This window comes from Sebastes fasciatus, chromosome 8 (assembly GCF_043250625.1).
Source record: "Sebastes fasciatus isolate fSebFas1 chromosome 8, fSebFas1.pri, whole genome shotgun sequence".
Taxonomy (NCBI): domain Eukaryota; kingdom Metazoa; phylum Chordata; class Actinopteri; order Perciformes; family Sebastidae; genus Sebastes; species Sebastes fasciatus.
The window spans coordinates 27,409,752-27,429,623 of record NC_133802.1 but is presented as its reverse complement, the minus strand read 5'-3'; the positions used below and the strand labels follow the sequence as shown (position 1 = coordinate 27,429,623).

At 41.0% G+C, this 19,872-nt stretch overlaps 1 protein-coding gene across 1 annotated transcript in view; it reads right to left on the bottom strand.

Annotated features, from left to right (window-relative positions):
- Positions 1–19,872, bottom strand: part of sema3b (sema domain, immunoglobulin domain (Ig), short basic domain, secreted, (semaphorin) 3B) — an 86,973-nt gene that overhangs the window by 34,881 nt on the left and 32,220 nt on the right. Inside the window, exon 2 of the mRNA XM_074644730.1 lies at positions 4,076–4,262. The gene's annotated coding sequence lies outside the window, so the exon portion shown is untranslated. The remainder of the gene's footprint in view (positions 1–4,075; positions 4,263–19,872) is intronic.

Genomic DNA, 19,872 nt, shown 5'->3' with positions numbered 1-19,872 from the left:
AAAAAGTTAAATTATTACTCCATAAAAAAAATTGTGTCATTTTGATGCTAATAAAACACATCTGAAAGGCATTGGATTTGCATGTTTCATGCCACGTTTTCATTCCGGCATTTTACTGCTATTTGAATCACACATTTGTCATAAATCTGCTCATGATATCCAGCATATCAGGGGAGTGATGGTGTGCGTGCGTGTGCGTGCATGCTATGTATTCATCACGTTGTCAAGACAAACGTCCCATCTGGGGACAATTTTAGATTTGAACCACGGGAGGTTCACCATTTATCCTAGTGTTAAGACTTGGTTTTAAGGGTTGAGGTTGGTTGGTGTTGAGCATTGTGTGATGGTTACGGTTGGGGAAAGCGTCCAGGGACTGAATGTGTATTCACAAGTCCAGCATAGAAGTACAAGTGCAGCAAGCATGTGAAAAGTTGGACCTCCAAACTAATTCTCTACATTCCCACCTTGGCTGTTAAAGAATAATCCCTGTGGTGTTTTGATTCAGCTCAGATAAAAAATCTGCTTGGCTTGCAGGTCTGATTGCTTCACTCCCAGAGAAAACAAAAACACATGAATGTGCGGAGAGAAGCGAGAGAGGAAGAGCAGGTGATGCAGAGCGTCGTGGCTGCACATCAACACCCTGCAGACTTTCACTAACCAGAGGGAGCAGAAGCAGAATGCAGCAAGCAGTTAAGAAAATATGACTTTTACAATGACTACAGCTGTAACAATGTTATTGGCTCGGGATCATTTTGCTTTTGCCGAACAGAGAGCTGAGCTGTGCCTCATTTCCCTTGAAAACTGAGAAAAGAAACGAAGGTTGATAAAGACAGACCACTTGCAAAGTAAAAGGAAAATATAGGATACTACTGTTCTGTGTCATCGTACAGGCTGTTCTCACCGTTCATAGCTGTATCTACGAAAAGTAATGCACTGTAATTTGTATATATCCCACAAAATCAGTCTGTATAATCCATGTAATCGTGAACCAGGAAGTATAAAGAGTGACAATCACTGCTTAAGGAGGAGGTTGGGGTGGATGGGTGGGTCACGTACCTCCCATACTTAAGTAAAGTTATTTTAACACAAACCACGATCTTTTCCTAAACCTAACCAAAGTAGTTTCCTGTGAAGACGGAAGTTTATTTTGAAAAACTGTATGCATGTAACAAGTGGAAATTGACACGTGCATGAGGAACCGCTGCATTGTGATATACAACAACTGATCCATATATATTATTATTACACGGCTGTGTTGAATACTTGATTCTGATTGGTCAATCGCGGCGTTCTGCGGTCTGTAATTTCTCTCAACAAACCGTTGCTATGTATAACAGACCGTTGCTATGGGCGCAGTTCTGATGTCGGACTCTGGCGGACCTTTTTTGTGTCAAAATATTGATTTCTTAAGTAAGTAGCCGTGTAACAAGTGGGATAATGTACAGCTAGCGGGTCATTGTTGATTGGTTGGTCGTTGCTTTGCGTCGGGGTGCAGCATCGCCCTGTCGGGGATTCTTTCACAACAATGACCGACCAATATCCCTCACATAATATTGACAGTCAGAGCCAAGAGTGAAGCTGAAAGTTTGGTTGAAAACGAGTCTTTACAGTGATTTGCAAGTAAAAAGCTCAGTCACATGTCAGAAAAAGTGTACTGTGGCTTATGTGTTGTTTTCAGTGGAGGGTCTTGGGACAAAGTTAGTTAATACAGGAGTAAATGGCAGTTTCTCACACACACACAACCGTCAAGCAGCTATAAGCCAAAAGTGACTAGCAGTCTTTATGGGATTTAAACTGAAAAAACAAAGTGAAACAGAGAAAGCGAGACGATCCGGGGCTATGGAGCTTAGTCGTTCTGAAAGACACGGAGTGAATGAAGGAGCCGGTGAGGTTACAGCGCTCTGCTGGTCGCTGGTACCGAGCCATCTGGCCCGGCATCAGTAATGGAAAGTTTCCCATGCAGCCTGCGAACCCGTGGCTAGTATTAGTTCAATTTGACTAAATGGGGAAAGTGGAGTCAACTAAACCTGCTTGGCTGGTGCACCCTCATGATTATTGATATATTTTAAGTATTTAGATTTAGCCTTATACATTACTAGGAAGAAATATATGCAGTTGGAGCACTGCCTCGCTATGGTCACAAGCAGGCTTAAAGCTCTCATCTGGTGTAACAAGCTCTGAAAAAAGGCAGAGACAATGAAGGAGCCGCTGAGGCGAGGGCAGCCTGCTGGTAGCTGGTCGCCGGCCATTTGGCCGCGTTAAACCCAGGAGCAGCAGTAAGTCAGGACCTTACAGAGCTGCCTCTGGTCTCCTGACTGGAGCTGCTCCAAACAGCGCTCTCTCTCTCTCTCTCTCTCTCTCTCTCTCTCTCTCTCTCTCTCTCTGAGGGAAGACAACTAACTCTACTCTCCTACATGAAGCAACGGAGCAGATTTCAACCCGGTGTTACACCAAAATCTGTGACCGCAGTGAGCCAGCAACACATGAGGTCACCATGTCTGTCATCAGAAAATGTGACCCCACTGTACCTGTATGATAAATTACACAAATATGCGACAGAAAACACACAAAACTAAATAGTTTATAAAACATAAATGTATTTTAATATTGTTAATGTAAAGATATATTCACAAATTTCTAAAAGAAAAGCAAAGGATAGGTACAGTGGGGTCACAGTTTCTGAAAACAGGCATCAGAAATGGTGACCTTATGTGTTGCTGGCTCACTGCGGTCACAGATTTTGGTGTCACACCGATTCTCTGAGGAAAAAGCCCTCTTGTCATCATGACTTGTAAAAAGATATTTGGGTTTGTAATGACTCAGGATCAGCACTGCTGCACAAGATCAGGTCACAAGAAGCAGACTAAGTAGAACATGAACAGTAGTCATTGATTGTTTTTGAAATACACATTGCCACAAGTATGTAATTTAAGTGCATGCAACACAAATGATTATAGCATAATATTGTCAGAAAACCCCAAATCCTTTTGGTGCCACATCATTAATCTTGAAATAATGATGAGAAAAGATGTCAGGGATGAGAGCGGTGACCCTAAACGCTCCTGACTGGATTACGGTCATAATGAACTCACCTGTCCATCCGTTTCCAGGGGAACCAAATTCCAAAAGAGTTCAGAACATTCCGAATCGGGATCAGCATCCACCTGAGCCAAACATGCCTCTGGCAGCACTGACCGTCTCCATAGTTACTGTGCTGCTTTTTCCTGTTTGACCTCTCATGGTCTTTCCATTGCAATAAAAAAAAATAAAACAAACGAGCCCATGTGAGACAAACCCTCTTGATTATACACTCACAGTATGGAGAGTGCTATATACACACACCTACACACACTCACCGAGCTCTTGTTATGTGCTTGCAAAGCACTCTCTGGCTTGAGCATGTCTGAATTCAGTGAGGATGCACAAAAAAGTGGAGGTCAATCTTAAAATCTGAGTCCGTTAATTGGATAAAAAAGTGTGAGGCAGGTAAAAAAGTCTATAAAATTCTATTGAGAAATAATCAAAAAATGCATTAAAATTGTTTTCAGAAAGTGGTGAAACAAACTTGAGTAATTCCAGTGATGGGAATGGTTCCCAGAGGACAGAAAGAGAGCAGCGGCAGAGTCCCACTTTGGTGCAAAAAAGTCCAGTGAGTCTTTAAAAAAAAGTCCAAAAAGCAGCCGGTGTGTGAGTTAAGAAGCGGAGCAGTGAGATGTGAGTATTCCCCTGTCTGCAGTCAGCTCCACTGATGAACGGCTGCACTCCAGCTCCACTTAGAAAAACACACAACCCCTGTGCACACACACATAAAAATCTTCTTAACACACACACGCGAGGAGTTCACACACACACACACACAGTTTTCACAGGAGCTGAGCAGAGCAGAAGTGCTCAGAGGGAGAGCAGGCAGGAATAATGGACTTAATTCAAGAGGGGAGAGAGAAAGAGAGGGAGGGAGGGAGGGAGAGAGGGAGGGGTTGGAGAGAGGAAGGGAAGGTGGGAGGTGAGAGGAGTGGAGGGGAGTGGAAATGGGCAGGGACATCCACTGTGTTCTCAGTATGCGTGTGTGTGCTACTGTATGTTTGCATTAGTACCTGTATAAAATGTTTTCTTCTCCATCAGTGTGATCAGGGACTTTGATTAAAGTCTAGTGAGAAGATAAATCCTCAATACAGCAGCAGAGACTTTGTCTTGTGACTTGGACTCGGGTCAGTCTCTATTCATTGTGGGATTTTGGGCTGTCCCAGTTGAAAGTTGACAATCTTGAGAGAAACATGGAGTAACTTTTGGTTGTCAATCCAAAAACACTGGACCTAGATCACATTTTGTTTGAGCCTGTTGGCCGATTTAAAGCTTTAAAGACAGCCTGCTATACATGTTTTTAATTTACACAAAATAAAAAGAAAAAAGAAAAGTTGAAAAGAAAGTTTAAATTTTGCCAAATAGTTTTTTATGCTTGCCTGAAATCGCTAAAATGTGCAATCAAGTGAAACATGCAATAAAGTGCAATAATAAACTGAAATAAATCATGATGTACATGAAGCATGTGACTTAATCGTCCACTGAAGACATGAAAAATGGCGGCAGATGAAAACGTCAGATCGGTGTGGAGTGATGAAGAGATTTCAAAGTTAAGCGTTAACGCAAATTCGTTTTAACGCCCCTAATTCCTTTAACACATTAATGCAACTTGCGATTTTTAGGTTGTAGCGGGCTCAGGGTGAAGATACTGGTATGATGTGAAACTAGAAAACCTAAATCGACCAACCATGGTACCAACCATGTCATACCAAGTTAAATAACACTCCAAACTTACGCTAAAAAATTACTTATTGACTAAAGAAATCCTGGTCGACTGAGACCAAAACTACAGATTAGATGACTAAGAGGGAGACGCCCTAGTAACCTTTCTCATATCAACAACAACAAACAACAAATGCCATTTCCATCATGTCTTCTGCATTGTTTTCCACCGTGACTGACTGATGCTCGTTTTATTACTTCATCTCGTGGTGCCCTCTTCTTCTGCAATGGTTTAATGGCACCGGACTGGAAAATACCAACAACCTTCATTTTTTGGGCCAATTTTCTGGAAATGAAGTTCAGTCACCCGGCATTACTTGAACAATCTGACACACCTCCAAATTGATATTGCACAGTCTGACACAGAACAAGATTTTATTGAACCCTTGATCAGCGTGACTTGGGGTGAACCGAGATCACTGTTGTTGCGCAGCGTGTGTTGAGGCCTCAAGTCACAAAAACGAGACTTAAGACTTGGGTGTAACTGCTGTGAGATGGGACTTTACTTGAGGCTTGGCTTGAACCTTACTCTGACAGACACATGACTCGCCTCAAAAGACTTCAAAACAGCTTTGACTATTTCGATAACAGAGCAGTTTGGATAAAGATCACTGCAAACACAGAGAGAGAGGAAGATATCCAGACAGTGGAGAATGACAGCATGCTGGTGTGGACAGCATGTAGGCTGATAGATAAGATACTGTAAATACAGTAAGATTACCCTCTTAATTGGCACACATTTATAACATATGAGGGTTTACATCATCCTCTGCACATATCAGAGTTGAAGTATGGGTCAGCTATTCATGACAGCCAGCCTCTGAGCTCATGAATGTATGAAAAGCACAGAAAGGATCGAAAAAGGTTCAGTGATGTGAAGTTTTAAAAGTGTCTCTTCTCACATGTAATACCAGAGATTAAGCCATTTAAGTGTCATTGGGAAGATTTCATCTCTAATGCAGTGTTCACACCAAACTTTAAGCACATTTTTTGCCTTGAGTTACTCACGTGAGTTTGACTGTTAGATCAGAAAGTGTTAATTTACCAACGTTTCTTCAGCCATGGCCGAAACAACCAGTATTGCTGCTTAGTACCTGTCGTGGAAAATCAAACACCGTCCTGTCTGGGTTCATAACATCACCCAGCGGCGGCACTTAGTGAATTTTACCAAGCTGTATTCACTATCACTATATGTATCTAGCAAGTCACACGTTACCTGAATTAATCTGTTTTACTACAGCGGTATGAACCCAAATAAAAAGATTTTGCTTCGTTGGCAATAAACAGATAAAAAGGATGCTGAAATAATTATGATGCACATGTGTAAAAAGTCTGAGTTCATGCTTCGTCAGGTCGACGACAAGCAAACAGCTTTTAAAATGCTTGTTTTCTGAATGGAGTTTCGATCGATCAGTGCAAGGCTATGCTGACATTGTAGCGGCTCCATCAACACTCAAAATTACATCATCTAATTATGGCAGAGACGTTATTGCTTGTACCATAGACTGCCTAGGGTTTATACACATACATTTATACACATAGAGTTTCATTCGGTCTCTGTACAAATAGGAGGTAGGCCTGCTATCGTAGAGCTCTGGGTGCCCACAGACGGCTACAATATTTTTTTTCCTCCATTCCTGATTCAACGTCACTAACATCAGTGATGACAGGAGGAGAATCTACAGTAAACACTGAGAGGCTTTCGCGACACGATATATATATATATATTTCAACTCTTGTGAATATTTCCACATCTATTCACGTCTTTGCATTGACTTTGTATGTAATCACGTGTTGGTGTGAACACACCATAAGAATTCACATGTCGTTGGACTTAAAGTGATATTTTCAAACACTTAATACAATAAGTGTCTGTAAAAGTTTTTATTTCCTTTTTCTGTTTTTTAACAGAGAACATTTGCTATGGTTATCTTCAACAGCTACAATGTATTCCTTTGATGACAAGTTTCCACGAGGGGGAAAGAAATATCAAAGAATCCATTCAACTTGTCAGACAACTCCTGCGGCATAATCCTCTCCTCTACTGTCCACTGATATGATTAGTATTTTCTTAACACTATAAGGCTGGGTGGAGTATTACAATAAAAGATATGAGTTTATAGACACAATGACATATGTAGCTGTACTGTAGCCCAACTTTACACTGGGATGATCACGCAAGTCTCAATTGGTGTAGGCTACAGTGCTTTTCCCACTGTTACACTGTGTGTCCATCTTGTCCCCACTTGCTCCACTACTTCATTCCAATGGCAGGTGCCGTGTTGTGCCTGGCAACCCTGACACCCACACACACACACACACACACATACCTACAAACTCACACACACCATGCAGGGTAGGGTTCCCATACAGAGAGGTCATGGGTCTCACAATAGGGGGTTCACTGCAGTATGTGTTTTTGTTGTCTCCATATCTGCCTGCATTTCTACACACAATGCAAACTTGCCTTCAAATGTTTAAACACTTGAGCATGTGCACAATTAAAGCGATTGGTGTATGTGAATGTGTGTGTTTGTGTGAGTGTGAATGTGTTTGTGCGGCATGTTTTCGGCCCACTGGTCGTCCCCTGCTGACCTGTCTGTCATAAACCAGTCTGATGTCTCTACAGACTGCAGAGTGAGCGCTGTGATCCTGACAAAGGCTTTTGTCTCAGCTAAAGCCTCTGTGCTTTAGAAACAGATGAGGGCTCAGTTTCCTAATAGCGTCTTAGTGAATCTTTGTTTTATTACAAGTCAATGAACCGAAATGATCTTTAGATTGCAGGCTGGCGTCTCCCACGTTGGAGTCTCCCCCTATGTGGTCTTATTCAATTAAGGTATTCCAAAAATGTGTATACATATATATAGAGAGAGAGATCAGAAAACAAAAGATAAAATTAATCTGATATTCATCTTATTAGATTTCCAACATAAGATAGCTTCACGTTGTAGCCTACAGCAGGACTACAGTAAAATGAACAAAGTAATTTAACTATGTTGAACAGGTGAATAGCTCCACATCAAGAATATTTTCATGAAAATTACTAGGTTTTGCATAATATCAATGAAGAGGGGAGTGTCAGTGTGTAACTCTTGTCACAAGAAGGTTTTGAATTTGGCTTGATCCTGCAGATTAGCTTGAGACATGCATAACATTTTTATATTTACCTCACATTGTAAAATGTAGTAATGTGTAATATTACCTATAAAGAATACCTAACCCTAATTGTTCAATAGCACAGGGTTGGGTTGATTTCAGCTCACTGCTTTCATAGATTGATTATTATTTGTCACGTGTTTTACGATGTGTAATCAGACGAGCAGGAATGCTCACATGACAACACTAATTACTGTACTTATTTAAGGTATACTATTTATGTACTTGAGTACTTCCAGAATATGTGATGAAGTCATTTAGTTTCTCTTGAGAAGATTTTATTTTTGTTCCTGAACTGGTTCATAAAGGGAGTTTATTCTATTTTCTTTTCTTTTTTTTCAGAAAAACACTAAAACTAATAACTTTAGATTTCCCACCCTAGACCCTTGATTAAAAAATTGCTGAAATAATAAGTAGGGAACATCATCAATGCTTTTTTTTCTACATATGACGTAAATAGAACCAAAGACTATTAGTCTCGTAAGACGATTAACTTTAATCACGTGTGTTATGTAATGTTCAGTATGTATAATGCACAACGTCATACACCAGCACCATCAAAGGCACATGCTGGATTACATCAGTCCTGCAGAAACACAACTGATTATTTCATTACATAAACATGCTTCTATAGAGGACCTACATTACAATGTACTGAGCAACTACAGAAACACTAACCTGAGCGTAGCTGCACAATGGCAGCCGCCAAGAAGCTCAGCAACCTTCTAGTTATGGTGTGAAGGTCCAGACCCAGAATAGGTCTATCAGGTATTTAGAATTAGGTATTCCAACTTTATACTAATATTAATGTAGCAATGAATCATTTGAAGGCAACCTTGAACAAAACGCCCAGAATAAAAGGAAAATACAAGCGCCTCAGTGTTAGGACGTCATGCTTCATTGAACTTAATGACACCTTATTGACTTTAAAAACTGCACCTATTAGCAGTTCTGTGGAAGCAGAGTGTTATTGTTGGAAGAGACTCTCTGAGCAAAATATTGGCTTCAAATAGTCATTTCAAACATCTCAAGATGTGTTCTGGTATGTGTCTGTGGAGCTCACCAGCCTCCAGCATGTGTTCTCTACTCTCTGGCGTAGGAGCGTACGTTGAAACTGTGTACAGTTTTAGGGGACATCTCCTACAAGGGACCTGGCCAGCGAATGTGTTGCTGTTATTAGATGGAAGACAATACTTCACCATTGTGTCATCCCATGTTTAATGAAACCAGAAGTCAACAGTGATTTATTGGTCATGTAACTTCCTTACTTGAAGGTCCAGTGTGTAGGATCTGGCGGTATCTAGTGGTGAGGTGAGGAGATGCAACCAACCGATGCGAAAACGTGAATGGGAGTGTGTGTGTGTGTACCTGGAAAGTGAGTGGTGATGCAAGAGAGAGAGAGTGGCAGGAGCGAGTGACATCATCGCCTCTGGCCCAAGCAGGAAAAGTTAACAGAGCTTGGTTTGTCAGTTCTGGGCTATTGTTGAAACATGGCGGTGCAACATGGCGGACTCTGTGGATAGGACCCGCTCCCTGTGTAAACGTCTCATTCTAAGGTATCGAAAACACAATTCTTATTGTCAGGTGATTATACGCTAAAAAAAATACAGGATACTACTGTTCTGTGTCATATACAGGCTGTTCTCACCGTTCATAGCTGTATCTACGAAAAGTAATGCACTGTAATTTGTATAAATCCCACAAAATCAGTTCGTATAATCGACATAATCGTGAACCAGGAAGTATAAAGAGTGACAAACACTGCTTAAGGAGGAGGTTGGGGTGGATGGGTGGGTCACGTACCTTCCATACTTAAGTTACGCCACTTCCATTGTTATTTTAACCCAAACCACGATCTTTTTCTAAACCTAACCAAGTTGTTTCCTGTGAAGATGGAAGTTTATTTTGAAATGACTGTATGCATGTAACGAGAAGAAATTGACACGTGTTGCTGGACATTCGTAGGAAAACGCACAAAAAATGAAGAATAACTTTGATTAAGATATCATACGAACAGTTGTATGAGGATACGTTGTGATTACTTCAGTTAAATCTACTGTGTACATATGCTTCCCTCTCATCTCACATCTCTTTCCATGCTGAGATAAATCTACACAGGCACATTACATTGTTGCTCCACCTCGATGAGGAATCCAGGACAGATGCAGAGATTCTTCAAAAGCAAGGGAGGAACAATGGATTCCAACGGCATGTATTGACAGCAGTCCAACCATAGCAGTAATATCAGTGTGATGTTGCGGTAGCGCGACACCTGCCAACATTACAAGTGTTGCGTTATTAACATTTGCTCAACAGATGCAGAAGGCCTATAGATGCCACGCCTGTAACATTAGCAGCATGAACTGAGACAACCCAAAACTTTTCCCTTTCTCTGTGTGATCTGAAGCCACTGTGGGTGTTACACTGTGGGTGTTACACTGTGGGTGTTACACACTGACCCAAAATAAAACAAATACCAGTACAAAGTGGATCATTAGCATCATTGCATCATGCTACCAGCTGTAACCACATGCTAAACTCATCTATGTTTCAAAAAGTTTCAGTGATATGAATATTTAAAAAGTTTTAAAAGTGAAATGAAGTGTCTCTTCTCACATGTAATACTAAGTGCCACGGGGAAGATCTTAAAGTGTAGCTTAACTTTTTACCTCTAAAGCTGTATTCACACCAAATGCAAAGCAAATTTTCACCTCGCATCACTCGTGCAAATTGGACCGCAGGATCACAAAGTGTTCATTCACGTTAAGTGAATTTATCTAATAATCGCATCCACAGTTGTGGGTCAGGAATTGAGTTTAGACGGGGTAGAACAAAGAGACATTTCTGTGTTTTTTTGGGGCTTCATGGTGAAGTAGTGTTTGGGTGTCTGCACGGCCAGAAATCAAACAAAAAAGAGAAAGCGGGAAAAGAAAGATGAAGGGGGGAGCAAAACAAAGACATACATCAAGGAAGGGAGGAAAAATAAAAAAGGCAGAAAGAAGGGGGGAAGAAAGACAAGATCTTCTTGCCTTGTCTAGTCTCTGTATTCACGCTCAGCTAGCTATCCATATCCTGCTGTACTATATGTGTCCTGACGGGTCTTCCATGACACGGTGCCCTGACCTCCTGACACCACGGGGATTATAGGGGCCCCGGTGGAGAGTGGCAGCAACGGAAAAGAGAGAGAGAGTGTTACAGTTAGAGAGACAGAGAGAGAGAGGGGTCTTGCTTGGGAACCCCAGAGGCACAGAAACCTGTAATCCTCCCTGTTTCACTTTGATGTGCTCACACCCAACTGAAAGGATGGAGAATGAAGGGTGGGGGTTTGGCGTGTCAGGAGGGCAGTGTGTGTGGGTGGGTGGGTGGGTGGGGGGACTGATTGTGGTGCCAGGAGGCTCAGAGGTGGGACACACACTCTCACACACTCTCACGGACACGCAGTCACACACCATCTGGCTCCGAGGGTCACCGGGTGGATGAGACCACCTTCGAGCATAAGCTTAGGTGACACATTTTCACACACACACAGTACACACACCTCAGAGCAGGTTCTGAAGGTCACTGTGTGGATTACAGCACCTTGCATTACCCCGGCTTTGTTTCTTTCACACACACATATATACACTCGCTGGAATGCACATTGCTCCACTAGTTCCCACCACTATTACATCTAGCTGGCTGACCACTAGATAATGAAGGCCTCCATCTACTATAGATGTGGTCTATGAAGTCTATAAATCAGGAAGGACTGTATCAACTAAATTCCCCATCTCACATTTATTTTATTTAAGAAATATAATGTTTTTTGATACAATATTAATAAAGAAGTACACTGGCAAAGTCAGGTAGTCAATATGGACTACATGTAATGTGGAAAATGAGAGTTAGAGGATGCAAGCAGAAGCTGGTTTTGAGCCAGAAGTAAAGCGAGGACCCTGTAATTCTGAGCTTCACTTTAATCAAACCTGGGCTGGTACACTGCCGCTGTTTCTGACAGAATTCAGGACAGATCACAGTGAGGACAGATGAAAGACAAAAACCGGGGAAATCACCTACTAAAAGACAGAAGCTTTAAACTTCAGCCCGCACACAGACAGCACAAATTTACAGTTTTTAAAAGCCCACACACGCATCGATGCCTGCACGCCACGAAATCAGCCAAGTTCTTCTTTTTAATTTATGCAAAAGGTTTTATCATATTATGTTGCACATGTAGCATCCCCGAAAAAAACATTTCAAATTATCAAACATTACAAGCATCTCTGAAACAACTACTATGACTGTTTGTTTTATATGTACAGTACATATAGTTTTGTGGCTACTTTGCTGCTAGGTCTGCCGCCACGGCTTGCTAGGGTCAGGCCAATATAGAGTGGTGCAGGATATCCTATTTATTTTTGTAGGCCAACGCGGAAGTCAGAATCGCAATTGTTCCCTCGACAAAAAGCCAATGGGATTTTTGGATTATTGCAGAAAATAAGCTCTGTGGCAAACTATGATACTACACGTTTTGTTCAGCAAGATAATCTCCACGAATGAACAACACTTTAATGATTTTTTTGAAGTGTGAATGCAATCGCCAGAAGTAAAAAGCTATCCTAACGCTATAATGGAACTGCACCACGGTCGAATGAACACAACGAGGCTGTAACGGCGGACAAGTCGGCGTAGCCACTTGTTAGCAACCACCTTTTTTAAGATACATAAAAGCTTTAAAATTATGAGTGGGATTTTTACAGACGTATTTCATATCGTAGAACAAAACGTTAAAATATCTTCAGCTTGTGTTAACCACAGACCTTATTTCAGGCATCTAACTAAAAACCCATTCAGAAAAAAACATTGACTTCCAGACGAGGGAACCGGAAATGCTAACTCATTTCTGGGTTTTATGACTCCTTCCTGCACCACTCTATATTACCTTAATAATTACCGCCTATTCTTGAGATCCAATCAGTGTTTAACATATTCTTTAATTATATTCATCTTTGTACTAATAAATAGTGGGACACGGATTTCTCTGGTAGAGTAAGTGCTCATTCTAATGGGCTACTATGGCAAACAAAAGGCAGCAAACACTCATTTCAGCTCTATTGTTGACATTTGGGTTATGTATGTCTAACTGAGAGTAATGCTTTACTGGATACAACGGGGAGAGTGGGTGCGGCAGTGGATTAAAAGATCTGAAATGCGTAATATAAACTGACAGATATTTTTCTTATTCTCATTTAAAAGACAAAATCTCAAAATCCAAACTGTCGTTAAAACGTTCGGATTTGGAAACATTTGGATTTGGAGGACATTTTTTTGCTGAAAAGCAGGCAGATAAGGCACAGGGTGTATGTAATGTAATGACACATACACACACACACACACACACCGCAGTGCTGCTGTGCTGCCTCATTAAGGCCTGAGACGTGATAGCAGTGAGCAGACCCAACGAAATGATTCCTGATCCTGATGGGCACTGATCCAACCAGACAGGCTGCTCTCAGCACCATCGCGGATTAATAGCACACACACACACACACACACACACAGGCACGTATGGAAGCACACACACTTCCCAAGGAGCTGTTGAGACACTAGATTGTGCCGTTATTAGTGTGCAAGCGTGCACATGCACCCCCCAGGGGAAATCTGAGACTAGCTCAGCAATGAGCAGATTTCATGAGAACATTAGTGGTTCTGACACACACAGGTGATTCTACATGTCGCAATATGTAACATGCACACACACACACACACACTGACACTACCTGCTGTATTGTAAGCACAGTGGGTTTTGAATCACATTACAGTGTAAACCTCTTAAAATGACTACGTCTGTCCAGGTCAAATTGATCCCTATAAGCGTCCTTTTCTTTATTTCTCATGCAGATAACCATCTGATTAACATTTGTATATTTATAAAATGATGAAACGGACAGCTGTGCTATTTACTAAATTTATTGACTGTTTCAAAATATAGTACAGCTGTTTCAAACATGGCTTCAGCTGTTTCAACCACAGATGCTTTCACCATGGGCATTCGTTTCCTGTCTCCATCTCTAGCAGCCGTGGCAGTTTCTCGTTGTTTGAGTTTGGCTTGCTGCATCTCGTTGGCTCGTTTTTGACAGTTTGTCATTTAAGCTTCAAGGAGAGAAAATGACTTCATTATTTCCCCGTCATGATTTCAGCTTTACGTAACCAGCCGGAAGCAGACAGGTTACCACGAGGCAAAGTATCATTGGAGTAAAGTAGAAAACAATAGAATTACCTTAATTTAAATAATAAATTCCATATGTTATCATGTATGAAAAGCCCCAAAATGAACACAGTAAGTGGATTACTTGATTAGTATAAGCAAATTATTATATTTAAAATTAGTTTCCACTGTTTATGAAAAAAAAAATGTTTTAATTTTTAAACCCTCTTTTGAAAAATTAAAAACAATCTACAATTTTCCATTTTTCTTTTTAGCTTTTCAACTAAAGTAAAAGTAAAACCTGCCATGCAAAGTGTAACTATTGTAGAAATGTGTGGATTCAGTGCACATCACAGGCTCCAAGCTCCTGTGGAGGCAGAAATAACCAAGAAGGAGTTGTTGGATGTAGCTAAATGAAGAAGACAAGGAGGAGCTAATATAATGAAGCTATGTGCTTTTGCTTCCAAGTGAAAAAATGCAGATCTATATCTAGCCATACTTTGAACACATGTTCCTTATTCTGCGTCACACACACACTTTTGTGAAGCCTTTATATCCAATCAGCGTCAGAACTTAAAACCAAGTTGGGAGCAGAGACATGTCAGATAACTTCTGTTTGAACCCGTCAACGGGTGAGATTCTTCATGGACTTTCTTGCTTCGGTCTAAAAAGGTAAAAAAAAATTGCTTGTTATTCTAGCTGACCAAGTTTAAAATAGAAACTATTGTCTAATAACTAATAAAATAAGCTAATAAGCTCTTTTTTGTCAGCCAGAACTGTGCTGCTTTTATTAAATTCTTCTATATTTTCATTCTCCAATCACGTCATCTAGCTGGTATTGTCAATATTAGGCATTAACAAATGGGAACAGGCTTGAAAAACAGACTTCTTTTGGTTTCACACTTCAATTTGAAGTTCTTCCACTTTCACAATATGTCAAAACAAAGCATCAGAGATGTATCACAGCGGTGAGAGGAAATCACTACCTACTTTGGATTCCTTAAACACAACACGCCGTCAACAAAACCTATAAGTAAACATTCACAGAAAATGTCAACCTTCACTTACAATCACTTTCCCAAAGTGAGGAATGCAAAAAATGCAGCTGCTCACTTCGCTCTGCCAGACACACACACACACAGACACACACACACACACACACACACACACACGCACATCCATCAAACACACAGCCTGTGATCATAACCGCTGCAGCAGATTACACAAGTGGTTGAAGTACTTTCAGCTTTGCCATAATTGTGATTTCACTTTTAAATTTAGGCTGTCAAAACAGCTGCTCGCACACAAACACACACATATGCACATATCTCTGAGGTGTTCTGAGCACCGTCTGTGTCTGGCGGGCCAGAAATCCCCTCCATCAACTAGTAAAGGAAGACAGTTAAAGGGGGGGATAAAAAGGGTGATGAATGAAGGGGAGGTGAGATGCTTCTATGGATATGTAGCAGGTGTAAGACCACTACATCTGGGGGTTCATCTGCTTATGTCTCATATCTCTGGCAGGAACAAGTTAAAGACCCTGCCAAGTTAAACGTTTGATTTCCCCACTGAGGCACCTGATGACAAGTTATTTCTTATAAGTGGTGGCAAAGAACATGGAGGATGATAAAGGAGCGCAACAGGAAATCTCATAAACATAACGAATTAAAATGATTAGATGATGCGGAGAGGGCAGGAGAGAACAAGATATAAAGAAAACCACAGAGCCCACACACACTCCTCCTTCCACCATCTTTCATTAAACTTTTACTTTTACTTCTTTGCAGACCTTTGTCCCTGTGTTATTAAATGTTAAAATCTCCACGTCCTTCTGGACTGCAGGTCTTGTCACTGCTAACTTTGCCGTTGTCCCGGGGGACATGTGCTACCTCCATGACACATGCACCATCATTCACCTTGACACTATCCATCTCAGATCCACCTACAACTGTGCCAGGCTGTTCTATACTTGCAAAAAGTAACCCAGTCGATTTTTTCCTAAACCGAACTAAGTTGTTTTATTTTGAAAAGACTGGACATTCGTAAGAAAACGCACAAAAAATGAGGAATAACTGTTTGTAAGAAATCATACAAACCGCTGTATGAGGATACATTGACTGTGCAGGTGCTCCAGCCAACCCGAAGGTGTCATAAATACAGTGACAAGAACATGATCCCTCACTGGCTTCCCACCCGCAAACTCAGACAATGGTGTTTGGTGGGCACAGACTTTACCTCTACCGCTTCTGGTGGTTTCAATTTCATTAGGTGATCTACTCATTTTCAGGTGGCCATGCAAATTACCGTTCAGTATCCTTCCTTTGTGCAGCATCTAAAATTCAAACTCAATTAAAGTCTTAGGCAGGTTTGCAAAGTTTTGGACTCTCCTTGCCTGTCAAAGCAGTTTAAGGAAACTGGTTAAATGAGCCTCGTTATTCTATTGTTTGTTTTAACGTATGTGCCCAAGTACCTTTAACCTTTTCCTGTTAAATTCTACTACAATATGTTCACTGCACAGGAAAAAAAGTGCAATGTCACATCTGATAATTTTCTATTGAACTGCACAGGGGCAAATACCTGCTTCTCACAGGAACAATGGACAATTACTGCAAGTAATGAAGCGAATTTGGCCCCCAAGTTCAACATGTTTAGGATTTTAATGCCTGTAAAGACCTTATTCAAATCCAGATTGGAGAACAAAGGCGTTTTAACAGCAGCACTCAGCTGAATGCTGTTGAAGAACATTTGAACCCACATTCATTCCAGACACAAAGCAGGGCAAAAACGAGTCTTTCAGACACACACACACACACACACACACACACACACACACACGCGCGCGCACGCACACACACACACACACACACACTTACAATTTTGACACAGGGTGTGATTTGGGGTTGCCAGGGAAACATGGGAAATCACCTCGTTATCATAGAGGCAACCGCTGTCATTAACATAGCCCCCAAATCACAGAGAGCAAACACACGCAGACGCACAAAAAAATGTCCAAATGCATAAAAACAAAAATCTTGGATCTATATTTTATTGATGAAATATGCAACAGCTTTTATTTTCATCTGATGCCAGCCTCAGCTAAAGATAGAAAAACCTGTTCTGCTTCAGACCAGCACATCAACTCAAGATGTCCAGTCACAGCTGGCAGACAGCAGGCATTATTAAGGCGTTACACAGCAATCTGGAGCATCTCTAAAGATGGTGAAATATGTTTAAACATTGGCCTTGTTTTAACCTATAAATGCTGCTCTGTTGGCAGCTGTGTGTCACCTATTTTAAGACTAACATTTATGGAAATAGTGTGCCTATTTCAAGCAGAACCTGGTAGTTTATTCTATTTATGGTGCTAAATTGGGTCAAATAAACAAGTCCACAAATATAATGAAATAATTTCCACACCACAGCCTGTCTCCGGGCTCCCTCCATCCATCCTGTTTGAGGTTACAGGTAGTCGGCCAAGTGGAGGAAGATTAGAGTGTTCTAAGTAATAGGCTGTCCTGACCAAACAAACTGTCATTTCCCTCTGCTTTGGCTCAGCTCTTCTTCTCCTTCCAACCCTACTTTCCTTCCCTCCTTCCACTCCCCCCCTCTTCTTGGAGCCAACGTGTCAAGGGGAAAAAACAAAGCTGTTTAAACTCTGCAGCAGCATGAAAAGCTGGAGGGAGGGAGGGAGGGAGGGAGGGAGGGAGGAAAGTACAGAGGGAAGGATGAGGGAGAGACAAAAGTTAGAGGAGGATGAGAAAGAGATGTTTAAATTGCAGCTTCACCATCTTTACATGAAAGATGTGTTTGAGCCAATTTGAACAGAAAAGAACAGCAATGACCACATTCATGTGAGCTGCAAAATCACATACTGACAATGAAAACTTCATGCAAAACAGTGCATCTTTAGCATAGACTGTATATAAGAAGTGGACGTAGTCACCGTGACGTCAACCATTGGTTTGGGGACTGCCGTTTTGAAGCCTTGAGTTCGGCATTTTAGCTGTCGCCATGTTGGTTATTTGCAACCAGAAGTGATACAAGAGGGTGGAGCTGAGTACAACCAAACGCTGAATAAGACATTTTTAGGCGACCAAAAAGGTTATAATTAACTTTCATGAACTGAAAACACACTGGGAAAGAGTTCAAGTTTCTAAGATGAAAACATGGACAACTCCCAGACCGGACAACGCCGTGGTAGCAACCTGTCAATCACAAGCCACGCCCTAAAGCATCCCCTGCTTTATGGTCTATTTGACTCTAAATGGGACCATAATTTACTAAATGAACATCATGAAGTATTGAAAAAAGAGTTGAAACTAGCAATTGAGACCATAAACTCATGTTTACAATGTTTACTGAGGTAATAAATCAAGTGAGAAGTAGGATCATTTTCTCATAGACTTCTATACAATCAGACTTATTTTTGCAACCAGAGGAGTCGCCCCCTGCTGGCTATTAGAAAGAATGTTTAAGGCACTTCAGCATTGGCTTCACTTTTCAGACTTGGATGTAGCCCACTGATCATTAGTGGTGACATCATACTTCAAAAGTGTTTAATTTTGTGGATGCATTTTTCAGTCAAAACAACGCAGATGTGATGGGTTATAGTGGGACTTGCCATGCCCGCTCTATTCACTTTTAATAGAACTGGCACCAAAGTCTGGCAGGATGACGTAATGACCAATCCTTCTTTTAAAAATCCCTTGTTGCAATGTATGTGAATAACATCAGCTGACAGGAAGTAAATATGGACCCAAGCTGTTGCCTAGCAATGCAATTCCGTTGAAACGGTCTATATAGAAAATGGTAGTGAAGCTTTAAAGAACTTTATTGCCTCATAACTTTCCACATGATACAACAGCAACAACTAATCCCGTCTAATCCACTGAATTATCTTGTTTTGAATATTTCCACTTCACTCTTAAGTCTCTCAGCAAGTGGGTCGGGTTATTATTTCACATGATGTATGCCACATAAAAACATCTCCCATTGCATCGTATTATATGAGCAGTATTCCAAATCACAAAGCAACATCTTGGACCTCAATGAAGAATGTATCTGACAAAGGAAACAGAAATTGGAATGAAAAAAGGGGGATATGACAAACAGAAACACAGATGACACTGATTAAGATCAGAAGCCAGTGATGAACAAGTACAGTACATCCACACTGGGACGGGACACATGGAAGACAGTGCACACACACACACTCAGACAGTGCACACTCAGGCTGGATCAAGCTCTATAAACATCAGGAAGCCACACACACAAACACACACTGTTCTCTCTTTGCTTTTAGCTTTTAAAATAGATTAATTAGACTAGTCTGTATTACTTAAAGTTTGCTCTCTGCATTGTAAACATGTGGAACTTGTAGGCAACTGTTCTGCATTATCTGCACCGTCTCTTTGAACTAACACAGAGGCTTCTCTTTATCCAGCAGCTGCAATAAAACTTAACAGAAAAAAATAGATCTATCTTTTTGGGGTCAGAAGACAAAATCAAGGAAGTATCAAATACCAAACTTGAGTGAGATTCTGGACTCTATTAGCTCACAGCATTGAATAATGACATGAAAACATCTCTTCCCAGAACCAGTGTCCCTTTTTTTTTCTAGATAATCCACAGAACCGCCTGTCAACAGTTTTTACAGGAACAATTTCTTATGTAGAAAGAATGTCAATCCTTCAAAAGGATGATTTCACTTTAAATCTAATTCCCCT